This window comes from Heterocephalus glaber, unplaced genomic scaffold, assembly GCF_053883595.1.
Source record: "Heterocephalus glaber isolate CG9 unplaced genomic scaffold, H.glaber_assembly_v1.0 deba00001442, whole genome shotgun sequence".
NCBI lineage: Eukaryota > Metazoa > Chordata > Mammalia > Rodentia > Bathyergidae > Heterocephalus > Heterocephalus glaber.
In genome coordinates, this window is record NW_028258296.1 from 46,095,980 (window position 1) to 46,108,921 (window position 12,942).

The following is a 12,942-nucleotide window of genomic DNA, read 5'->3' on the forward strand; positions in this document are numbered from 1 at the left end:
AGAAATAATTTCTCAGAAAACAGCAGAGTTTGTGCCCATAGTACAAGACATGATTAATAAATCTAGTGGGCACAGATAAAATAGAGGAGCTGAGGAATATGATGGAATCCCAATATAGGAAACAAATGGAATCCATAAAACAGATGCAAGCAGATTTCCAGGAGATTAAAAACTCCACTGAAAGTTTACAGAGCAGAATGAGCCCATGCAAGGATAGAATTTCAGATATAGAAGATAGGATTGCAATTAGTGACCAGAAAAAGAAAAATTTCTTAAAAATAGTAAGAGACCACAAGAAGTCAATACACCAGCTGCTTAGATGATAGAAAGAAGAATAACATCAGAGTGATTGGAGTCAAGGAAGAATCAGGAGAGAGTGCAGATGACATAAAATAACTGTTCACAGAAGTGATGGCAGAAAACTTCCCAAGCAGAAAAGAACTTGACATACAGATAAGTGAGGCATATAGGACTCCAGCTAGCCTTGATCAAAAAAAATCTACACATAGGGCCGGGGATTTAGCTCAGTGGTTTCAATGCCTGCTGCGCAAGCTCAAGGACCCAAGTTCAATCCCCGGTACCAAAAACAAACAAACAAACAAAAATCTACACATAGGCATATTATAGTTAGGATTCCAGAAACCCAACAGAAGAACAAAATTCTACAAGCAGTTAGAGAAAAGAAACAAATCACATGCAATGGAAAGCCCATCAGAATCACAACAGACTTCTCATCACAAACCCACAAGGCAAGAAGAGCGTGGAGTGCCATATTTCAAGCCCTAAAGAAAAACAACCTCCAACCCAGATTGATGTACTCTGCAAAACTATCTTTCAAAACTGATGGAGAAATAAGATACTTTCATGACAAAGAACACCTTAGGAACTTCATGAATTCCAAACCAGCACTCCATAAAATTTTAGACAATGTCCTAGGAACAGACAATGAGGATCACAACCCCAGGAAACCCTGCAGAATGAATCTATCAAGCATTACAAGAAATTAAACGCAAAGGGGGAGAATCCAACAAAAAGAAAAAGTCCTGACAATAATAAGTCACTAAGTATCAGTTATAACCATCAATGTTAATGGTCTCAATTCACCAATCAAAAGAAATAAACTGGCAGAGTGGGTCAAGAAGCAAAATCCAACAATATGCTGCATATAAGAAATACACTTAATTCAAAAAGAAACTCATAGACTGAAAGTGAAAGGGTGGAAAACAATACTCCATGCGACAGGAAACCGAAAAAATGCAGGAGTAGCTATCCTCTTTGCAGATCAAGTGGATTTCAAACCAACACTGATGAAGAGAGACAAAGAAGGACACTACATCCTTGTAAAGGGAACAATCCAACAGGAAGAGATGACAATCATAACCGTATGCACCAAACTCTAGTGCATCCAACTATATAAAACAAATATTAATGGACATGAAAAAATCAAATAAGCACTAATACAATAGTAGTGGGGGACCTCAATACCCCACTGTCACAAATAGATCAACTAGACAAAAAATAAGAAACAAAATACTAGAACTCAATCAAACTCTTGAAGAAATGAACTTTACAGATGTTTTCAGAGTGTCCCACCACACAAAATCAGAATACACATTCTTTTCAGCTGCACATGGGTCATTCTCCAAAATAGACCACATACTAGCTCACAGAACATCTTTAAGTAAGTGCAAAGTAACTGAAGTTATCCCCTGTTTGTTATGAGACCATAGTGCGATGAAATTGGAGATCAATAGCAAAAGAAACCCCAAGAATTTCATAAACACATGGAAATTGAACAACACACTTCTGAACAACCAAGGGGTCACAGAGGAAATTGAAGAAGAAATCAGACAGTTCCTACAATTAAATGACAATGCCAATACAACATATCAGAATCTATACGACACAATGAACGCAGTCTTATGAAGGAAATTCATAGTGGTGAATACTCATATTAGGAAAACAGAGCAAGCCCAATTAAACAACCTGATGCTACACCTCAAGCTTCTAGAAAGAGAAGAGCAGGACAAACCCAAAGCTCATACAGGGGAGAAAACTATAAAGATCAGAGCAGAAATCAATGTAATGGAGACTAAGAGAACAATACCAAAAAATCAATGAAGCCAAAAGTTGGTTCTTTGTAAGAATAAACAAAATTAACAAACTCTTAGCCAACCTTATCAAAGAAAGGAAAGAAGAGACCCAAATCCACCCAATTAGGAATGAAAAGGGTGAAATTACAATGGACCCAGCAGAAATCCAGAGGATCGTCAACAGCCACTTTGAGAAGCTGTATGCCAATAAGGTGGAAAATACAGAAGAAATGGACAGATTCCTAGATTCATGTGAATTACCGAAATTGGACGAAGATGACCTAAAAATTCTACATGACCCAATATCAACCAATGAAATTGAAAACATAATTAAAAACTTATCAAGTCAGAAAAACCCGGGTCCTGATGGCTTCACTGATGAATTCTACAAGACATTTGGAGAGGAACTGCTGCCACTACCATTTGAACGCTTCAATGAAATTGAAAGAGAAGCAATACTCCCAAATTCATTCCTTGTAGCAAGCATCACCTTGATCCCCAAAACAGAGAAAGACCCAACCAAAAAAAAGAACTATAGGCCAATCTCAATAATGAACATAGATGCAAAAATTCTTACTAAGATACTGGCAAATAGAATGCAGAAGATCATCAAGAAGATCATACACCCTGACCAAGTGGGATTCATCCCAGGGTTGCAGGAATGGTTCAGCACATGCAAATCAATCAATGTAATACTCTGTATTAATAGAACCAAGGACAAAAACCATATGATCATTTCAATTCATGTAGAAAAGGCATTTGACAAATCCAACATGCATTTATGATAAAAACCCTACAAAAAATTAGAATAGATGAACTCTACCTCAATCTCATAAAAGCCATCTATGAAAAACCAACAGCCAATATCAAACTAAATGGTCAAAAACTGAAATCCTTCACTCTAAAATCAGGAACAAGACAAGGATGTCCACTATCAGCACTCCTGTTCAATATAGTTTTGGAAATATTAGCTATGGGAATTAGACAAGAGAAAGAAATAAAAGGAATAAAGATAGGAAAGGAAGAAGTCAAAGTGTCATTATTTGCAGATGACATGATACTCTATATAGAAGATCCCAAGAACTCCACCAAAAGTCTTCTAGACTTAATAGCCAAATTCAGTAGAGTAGCTGGATACAAGGTCAACACACAAAAATCAATAGCTTTCCTCTACAGGAACAACAGACTCACTGACAGAGAAAAGGGGGCAATCAATTCCTTTCACAATAGCATTCACAACATTGAAATACCTAGGAATCAACCTAACAAAAGAAATCAAACACCTCTACTCTGAAAACTATAGCACTCTGAAAAAAGAGATTGAAGAGGATATCAGAAAATGGAAAGATATCCCTTGCTCCTGGGTAGGAAGAATCAACATAGTGAAAATGGCCATACTTCCAAAATTGCTATAGAGATTCAATGCAATCCCAATTGAAATCCTAGGAGCACACTTCACAGACCTGGAGAAAACAATCCAAAAATTCATTTGGAACAAAAGAGACCTGGAATAGCTAATGCAATACTAGGCAAAAAAGACAAGGTAGGGGTATCACAATCCCCAATTTGAAACTATACTACAAGGCTACTGTGATAAAAATAGCATGGTACTGGCAAAGAAACAGACCTGAGGGCCAGTGGAACAGATTAGAAGATGCAGAAACAACTCTAGGTTCAGCCACCTCATCTTCGACAAAGGAGCCAAACACCCTCACTGGAGGAAAGATAGCCTCTTTAATAAATGGTGCTGGAAAAATTGGGTTTCAACTTGTTAAAGATTAAAACTAGACCTATTTCTCTCACCATGCACTAAACTAAAATCAAAATGGATTAAAGATCTAAATATTAAAACAGAAACACTAAACCTGCTGGAAGAGCAGTTAGGAAGAACTCTTAAAGACATTGGTGTAAGAAAAGATTTTATGAACAAAACCTCAGCTGCCCATGAAATAGCACAAATAATCAACAAGTGGGATCTCTTCTTATTAAAAAGCTTCTGCACAGCAAGAGGAACTACCAACAGTGTGAAGATACAACCCATAATGTGGGAAAAATTTTTCACCAGCTGTCCCTCAGACAAAGGTCTACTATCTAGAATCTATAAAGAACTTTAAAAAATCAGACCTCCTAAATTTAAAGACCCAATCCAAAAATGGACATCTGAAATGAACAGACATTTCTCAGATAAAGAAGTAGAAATAGCAAATAAACATATGAAAAAGTGTTCAATATCACTGGTCATTCGAGAGATGCAAATGAAAACAACACTGAGATTCCACCTCACCCCAGAAAGAATGGCTGCCATCATGAAATCAACCAATAACAAATGCTGGCAGGGCTGTGGGGAAAGAGAAACCCTGCTCCATCGCTGGTGGGAGTGTAGACTGGTGCAACCACTGTGGAAATCAGTATGAAGATACCTCAAAGAACTAGGACTGGAAGTCCCGTTTCACCCAGCTATTTCCCTGCTGGGTATCTTCCCCAAAGAATTAAAAGAATCATACCACAGTGGTATAGGTGCACCCATGTTCATGGCAGCACAATTAGTGATAGCTAAAACTTGGAAACTACCCAATTTCTCATCAACTGGAGACTGGATAAAGAAAATGTGGGGTGTTTTTTTCAATAAAATGGAGTATTACTCAGCCATAAACAATGAAAAACTAGAGACATTTATACCTAAATGGATGCACAATGAGGCTGTACTCTTAAGTGAAATAATTAGGACAGACATGTGTAAATACCAAATAGTTTCTCTAGTGTGAGAAACTGAAAGTGTAAATAAGGACTAAAATATATAATAGATAATGTGAAATAGGAAGAAAAGGGGCAAAGGGGAAGGGGAAATGGGAGGGGTAGGGGAAAAGAAAGAAGGGAATGGAATTAATATGAGAAAAAGAAAAAATGGAAACAAAGTCTTTGTAGATGGGGGGGAGTTGAAGGGAGGGCAGGGGAAGGGGGAAAAAATAAGAACCAAGAGAGATTATGTAAAAGAGCAAATTTCCAATGATGAATGTCATTATATTGTATACCTTAAATGTACCAATTTAATTAATTTTTAAAAATTATGTGTGCTTAGAAAAAAAGTTAAATAATCCTGCCTGTCCTTCATCCCACTCATCATTTTTATACCACTTAGCTAACCATTATTAGCAGCTTGTCATGTATCTGTTTGGAATTGTTTTACACTTACACATCATTTATCATATAGCATATTGTTTAATGATAGACATTTGGGAGCCAGCCTGGAACTGAATTCTGACTTTGGCATTTACTAGTGTTTGACCTCAAGCAAGTTACTAAACCTCTTTACAATTGGATTTCAACACATAAAGTTGAGATAGCATTAGTATCCTTTTCATGGAGTTGTTTTGAGAATTAATAAGTTAATAAACATAAATCATGTAGAATAACTGGTATACAACAAGCACTGTATAGATGTTATTTAGCATTTTTATCATGCTGTATGCCTTTTTATCTTTATTATGTAAATTGGATCATATCACACATACTATCTACAACTGTATGTCACCTAATAAACATACCATAGGTATCTTTCAGTATTAATACATCTAAATTCATTTTCATAACAACATAACTTTCAAATGCATAGTTGTAAGAGTTGGAGTTCTTTTTAGATCCAGAGTACAAGATGCTGCAGTATCCATGACAGCATATTACAAAATATGTTCCAACATTGTGATCTTGGGGTCTTGAGTTGCAGACATGTATGAGAGATGACACAAAGAATCAGTATTTACTTTTATCAATGCTGAGTTTCTAAAAGACAAGACTGTTTTCCTTCTATGACCTGGGAGCTGTTGATTGTACTCGCAGGGGGTTGGACTTTGCAGCTACAACTCTTATTGATCAGTGTTGATGTATTTCTCTCCAAATACGGTTTTCTGACAGGCCCTTCAAAAGGAAGTTATGTCCTTCCTGCCCCTTCCCATGACCTGGAGGGGGAAGAGCTAATCCCTCAGGGAAGGTCTATGTATAACCTGGCAGGAAAGGAGCCTCTGAGAGCACATGAATGATATGAATATAAAGTCAGGAGGCCACAGTGTGCGTGTGTGCGTGTGTGTGTGTGTAGGTGTATGTGAGTGTGGACTCATTGCCCTGAATTCTTTCCTTACTCGTCACCTCTATTTACTTTCTCATTACTTTCTACTCATGCCTAGGAATCAAAATACAAATCCAATGAATACTTAAGAGCTGTATCCAGAACTAAAACATACCGTGGCTGTCAGAAAGTCAAGAGGAAGAAATCATGAAAGTCAGGGGAGCACCTCGTTCAAAGTATCTGACTGTAAGTACCAGGCTGGGCCATGTGTCAGCTTCATGACTTAACCTCTATGTGCATCAGTTCCCCTATCTTTAAGGTAATTAAGATAGTAATATTTATCTTACAAAGTAATATTGAGAATTAAATTATTTTAAATTCATAAAGTACTTCTAATGGTGCCTAGCACAGAGCATCAAATAAATGCCAACTATTATCATTGTATCTAAATGCATCCACCCATCCCTACCTCTAAACACCAGTTTCCTTTTATGATAACTTGCATAAACTTCACTCTGTGTGAAAAGATATCATGTTTAAAAAGTTATCATTCAGAGGCTTAGTGAGAAAAAAAGTTATCACTCCAGAAATTGTTCCCAAAGATAGGGTTGGAGCCATTTTAGGAGCCATCTGATTAGATCCTGTAAGCAGTAGGCACAGAAAGCCCTCTGGACTTTTGAAATCAGATGGGCATTTATTCAACACATTCCTGTAAGGATAGTTTACAAAATTAAGCTAACACAGCCAAAAAAACTCAGTAGTCCAGGAACTTACCCACCTAAAATGGTCATCATAGGCAGAGTAAATGTTTAAAGGGAGGGTAAAGTGTTTGATTGCCCCTTGTTTCTTCATCTAGCAACTCACTGAGGCTATGTGCTAACGAGGGCTGTTGACTCCTCTTCTGGATGTGCCAATTGTTTCTTAGGGTTTACAGCATGAGTGACTAATTGAAATACGTGTGTCCTTTAGAGTATGCCTCCAACAGAGGGAGAATCAAAAAGGAATGAAAAAGATGCTGGCCAGTGAGCTCTAGGAATCCAATTGCCTTCTCCCTGCCTCTGGACACACAACAGCTGCATTGTGTGAGGACAAAAAATCGAACTGAAGCTTTCTTGCAAGCATATTTGAACTTGGACCTCCAGAGCATAGACTAGCAGCCAGCTCCCAGCCCAGGCAACCCCTCCTCTTCTCTCCTCTCCTCTCTATCTTTGCAGGAGAATTTAGTTCCATTTAAGTTCAGGAGACATGGCAAAAGCAACACTCCAAACACCACTTCCATTTATGGCAATGGGATCATTCAAACAAGTGAGATGTAGCCCTTCAGCTCACAAGGCCTTTAGATCCTCTGTGCCTCATACATTCATGTCCTTTTGTCACATCAGACAGGAGGGAGGCCAGAAGAGTTGGAGTTTACCTTTTAAGTTGTTTTTAAAGCAGAAGGATCAAAAATATCAGCTGAAGAACAGAGTCACTAGTTATTAACACTAGAAAGGTGTTAGCTAGCCATGGGTCACCTTTTCCATCTTTCAGATGAGGAAATTGAAGCTCCAACAGCACATTCCCAGCATGAGCCATTTTAGACATCAGAGAAGCCTAAACCATGCTCTCATTCCCTCTACTTACTTGCACTGTTAATTCTTATTAATATTTATTGACAAATCTCTGTGTGCCAACTCCTAAATTCTGGAGAAGGAGCCAAATTTTACCTTATGGGAGTTGACAGTAACAAGTGAATTTGCCATTGACTCCACTTTATCATTCCTATCTCCCAACCCTTTTCAGTCCAATAATAAACCATTTTTTGCTCACTTGTGTTCAAATCCTTACAGTGGAGTTATATTTCACATTCACCCCTTTTCAATAATCAACAAGCCCTGTTAATTATCTAAATATCCAATCATTCTTTCAAAACACATTTGTCTCCTTCAGGTTTCAAGCACAGGCTCTTCCAGCTGGGCACCTTCCTTTCCTCTCCATTCCTTTCCTTAATCTCCCAACACAGACTTTATCACTTTCCATTTGACTAGTGCTGCATGGTCTACCCAGGTCCCACTCAACCCCGCTATCCTCCTGCTGGGTATCTTCCCAAAAGAATTAAAAGAATCATACCTCAGAGATATATGTGCACCCATGTTTATAGTGGCACAGTTCATAATAGCTAAAGCTTTGAAACAGCCCAAGTGCCCATCCACTGGAAACTGGATAAAGAAGATGTGGTGTTTTTAATAAAATGGAGTACTATTCAGCCATAAAGAATGAGAAACTAGAGACCTTTATAGCTAAATGGATGCATGTTGAGGCCATACTCTTAAGTGAAATTAATAGGACACACGTGTAAATACCAAATAGTTTCTCTGGTGTGAGAAACTGAAAGTGTAAATAAGGATTAAAATGAATAATTGATAATTTGAAATAGGAAGAAAAGGTCCAAAGGGGTAGGGGAAGTGGAAGGGGAAGGGGAAAGGAAAGAAGGGAATGGAAAAATTATGAGAAAAGGAAAAAATGGAAACAAAGTCTTTGTAAATAGGGAAGGGTGGAGGGGGTGAAGGGAGAACAGGGAATGGGGAAAAAATAAGAACCAAGATACATCATGTACAGGTACAAGCACCCAATGATGAATGTAAATGTATTGTATACCTAAAATGTACCAATAAAATAATTTAAGGGGAAAAAAAACTTAAAGCAATATAATTAGCAAGATAAGACATACATGGTCTATGATAAAAAGAATGAAAATATATATGATTTTTTTTTGTTGACACACTTTAATTACTACTCATTTATTCAAGGGGATTTTTCCCCCTGTGTCCTTACTACCAAGGTAGGTTTTTATTGCGGGGGGAAGGGATGAGTCAGGGTCTGACTATGTAGTCCAGGCTGGCATTGAACTCACTATGTAGCCTAGGCTGGCCTCAAACTTGTGGCAATCTTCCTGCCTCAGCCTCTTGAGTGCCAGCATCACAGTTATGCACCACCATGCCCAGCTACCATTTTCTTTACTTTCCTTAAATACCTAAGCATTTAAAATTCGTTTGCTTTGTTCATATAACATTTTCACAATGTTTTAAAACGATGATTAGACCCCAAAACTGAGTGTATCAGGATGATAACAGCCATTGAAAATACACTTCTTGGGCTGGAAGTGTAGTTCAGTGGTACAGTGCATACTTAGTGTAGGTGAGGCCCTGGGCTTACTCCCTAGTACCACAACAATCAAAAAATATGCTTCCTGTTCTATGTAGAAAACTACATCAACTTCACTGAAAAACACAACTGCTCTTTCAGAATTGGATCTCATAGCAAATATGTATCAAAGACATGCTATGGACAAGCAAAATGTGCATGTGTTATTCCTTGCTCTCAAGTTTATCATATTTGGAAACAAGATTTGTGTTGGGAAGTTCACCACTCACTCCATTAACCTCTACAACAGTTGAGGTCTTCACATTACCAAGCTTACAGTGTAGACACATCACATTTCTGTGTGCGACTAACAGCTCTGAGCAGAGGTGAGAAGGAAGTTCCTGGTGACAGTGTCTCTCAGCCAGTGTCCTGGTTGCTGAATCAGCCTGCTCTCCATATCAGGCCTTTGGGGTCGGCACCTTCCACTACTCATTTTGTGCTACATGCATTTGCTCATCTTTGATGTCCCAGGAACCAAGCCCACTGTATCTCCTTTGATTTAGAGCCATACCATCTATTAAAAAACTGCAGCATCTTCAGTCCTGGAAGGTATTTGGAGAAACATTCTCAAGAAATAAAGTTGCATCAAACAAATTTCCATCTAAATACAATGGAGAATAAAAAGATTCTCAGAGCCTCTGGCAGTCCTCCAGGAAAGGACTGCTATGCCACAGAGAAACTGGACTATTGCCCAGTAGCCTTTGAAATGACCTGAACTTTCCATACTTTCTTGAATAGGAGCCCTGGCAACAGGAGAATGTTCCAAGTCTACTCTGTGAAAGTCATCTTATATCTATATTCCTCTAAGTGTTCATATGTTCCACAACACCCTTGTGAGCTTTATCCTTAGCACCAAAGCTAGAGGATCTCTCCCTCTTGAGCTTCTCTTTGGCCACATCAGTGATATCTCATACTGACCATCAGGCCCTTACCTTAGAGAAGCCAAATTCCTTTCAGTCCTGCTAAACTAAGTTTAACAGACAGATGTTACCTGCCTCCAAAAATTGTGTTTTTTGTTTATCCACTGGAAGTTATGTGGGTTTTGTTGTTGTTGGTTTTGGTGGTTTTTTTGTTTGTTTGGTGCGAGGGATCAGACCTAGGGCCTCACACATCCCAGGAAAGATCTCTGCCTCTGAGCTACACCTCCAGCCCTCCACAAGAAGTTTTAAATGAAGAAAAAAGATCTAGCCTCTGACTTTAAAGAACTTACATAAAATTACTATACATTATAATGTCTTATCCAAACAATATAGACTGGAGGCCACTAGAACTCAGAGGAGAGTATCTTAACACAACCTAGGTGTTTGGGAAAAGTTTCTTGAAGAAATGACATATAACCTTATTCCTAAAGAAAAAACTAGGCAGAGATATTCCCCCAAAAAGTGGAAATGGTGTTCTCAGCAGAGAAGACAGTATAAGCTTAGGCACTGAAGTATACAGGGAATGGGCCATGTAAGAAGTACAAGTACTTTGGGAATTTATGAAGAAATTAGAAAACAAGTGCAGGGCAGAGAAAAAGAGAGTGTGACAAGGAAGAGTGGATCTATAGAAGGCAGGAAGGTTGGCAGGAAGAGGAGGGAGAGGGGAGGATCTGGAGGGAGGACCCTCCCCAAGGCATGTCCTCAGTAACCTACTTTCTCCAAACAGGCCTCACCCCATAAGAGCACATTTAGCTCATCAATGGGTTAATCCACTGATAAATATAGCCTCCCCACATCCAATTATCTTTTAAAAACACGCAAGAATTTGGAGGAATATTCTAGATCTAAACCATAACAAAGAGCTACAGTTATAGTCTTATAGATGAAAACATGGAGGCAAACTTTGAGGCATTGGATTTGGCAATGATTTCTTGAATATGATACCAAAGGAATAGGCAACAAAAGGGGAAAATAATTACTATACATCAAAATTTTAAATTGTTGTGCATTAAAAGACACTCACAATAGAATAAAAAGCCAAGCCATAGGAGAAAATACTTTTCAATCATGTATCTGATATTATTATTATTTCATATTTTTAAAGGACTTCAACAATAATAAATCCAATTTTAAAATGGGCAAATAAATTAGATAGACATTTCTCTAAAGAAAATACATAAATGGCCAGTTAACACATGAAAAGATGCTTAATATCACTAATCACTAGGTATTGTAGTCAGGGTTTGTGAGGGATTAGATTTAATACAGAACACATAATTTATAGATTGTTTTATAATAGTTACCCAAAAAGTCAAATGTAGAGGAATGCAATAGATCTGTCCCCACAAAGAATCCAAAGAATCCAGCTGAGGGCCTAAGATTCCACAGCAATGTCCTGCATAAGTCCAGCTAAAGTCCTAGAGCCCAAGGCAATGTCCTCCATGAGTCCAGCCAGAGGCCTAGAGCCCATAGCAATGTCTTATGCAAGTCTACATGGAGGATCTGCCCCAGGAAGTCCTAAAGACCAGTGGTGGAAGCTAGAAAGCTTGCACTGGTGTAGTGAAGGATTTGTGCCACCAGGCTGAGGGATCTATACTGGAGCCAGGAAGTGATGCTCAAGGTGAACAGCTCCCCTGACGAGAACAGCAGCCATTCCCAGGGACAGCAAGGACTGGAGCTCCTCCGACAACAAGAATAACCAAGTAGGCATCAGGAAAACCAGCCACGGCAAGCTTCTTCAAGAAATCAATAGCAAACAATCTTCCCCTCCAGTTCTCTTTTTATGCCATTGGCAACAATCCTCAGGTGGATCTTCCACACCCGGAACCACACTGAGTCAGTTCAGCTGGATGTTCCAAGTTGACCATTAGCTGATCAACCACACTAGGGAAATGTAAATCAAAGCCACAAGATACCACTTGATTCCCATTATAGTGGTTATCATAATAAACAATAATAATATATTCTGGTAAGATTGTAGAGAAATGAGAATTCTTGTGCATATTGTCAGGATTGTATGATGGTGTGGCCACTATAGAAAACAGTATGGAGGTTCTTATTAAGAATTACTATAACCCAACTATTTTTCTTCTAGGTATATGCAAAAAAATTTAAAGTAGGAGCTCAAACAGGTATTTACAAATTCATGATTATAGTAGCATTACTCACAACAGCCAGAAAATATAAGCAACCCAATGAAAGAATGAATAAATGAATGTGGTATACAGATATACAAGTAATGCAATATTGGCCTTAAAAAAAAGGAAATTCTGACCCTTCTACAGTGTGAACAAATCTTGAGAATATTATACTCAGCAAAATACAACCTGTCCCAAAAGAACAAATAACATATATTCCACTTATATGAAATACCTACAGTAGTCAATAGTCAAACTCACTGGATAAAAGTAATAGTGGTTGCCAGAGACGGGGATATACAGCTTAATGGGTACAAAGTTTTCATTTGGAAGAATGAAGAAAATTTTGGAGATGGATGATGGAAATGATTTCAGAACAATGCTTCTATATTTAACGTCATTGAACTGTATGTTTAAGAATGGCCAAAATTGTGAACTTTATGTTATTTCTATTTTATTACAATTTTTTTAAACCTAGGAACTACAGAAAAGCAAGACACCTTACATTATACTCCTATACTCCCAGTCTCCATTACCAAACGTAA

At 38.1% G+C, this 12,942-nt stretch overlaps 1 long non-coding RNA gene across 1 annotated transcript in view; it reads left to right on the plus strand.

Moving 5' to 3' along the window:
* The window catches only part of LOC147827728 (uncharacterized), a 71,804-nt gene that overhangs the window by 12,565 nt on the left and 46,297 nt on the right, over window positions 1-12,942 (plus strand). The window contains exon 2 of the long non-coding RNA XR_015452039.1: window positions 6,275-6,402. This is a non-coding gene — a long non-coding RNA (uncharacterized LOC147827728). The remainder of the gene's footprint in view (window positions 1-6,274; window positions 6,403-12,942) is intronic.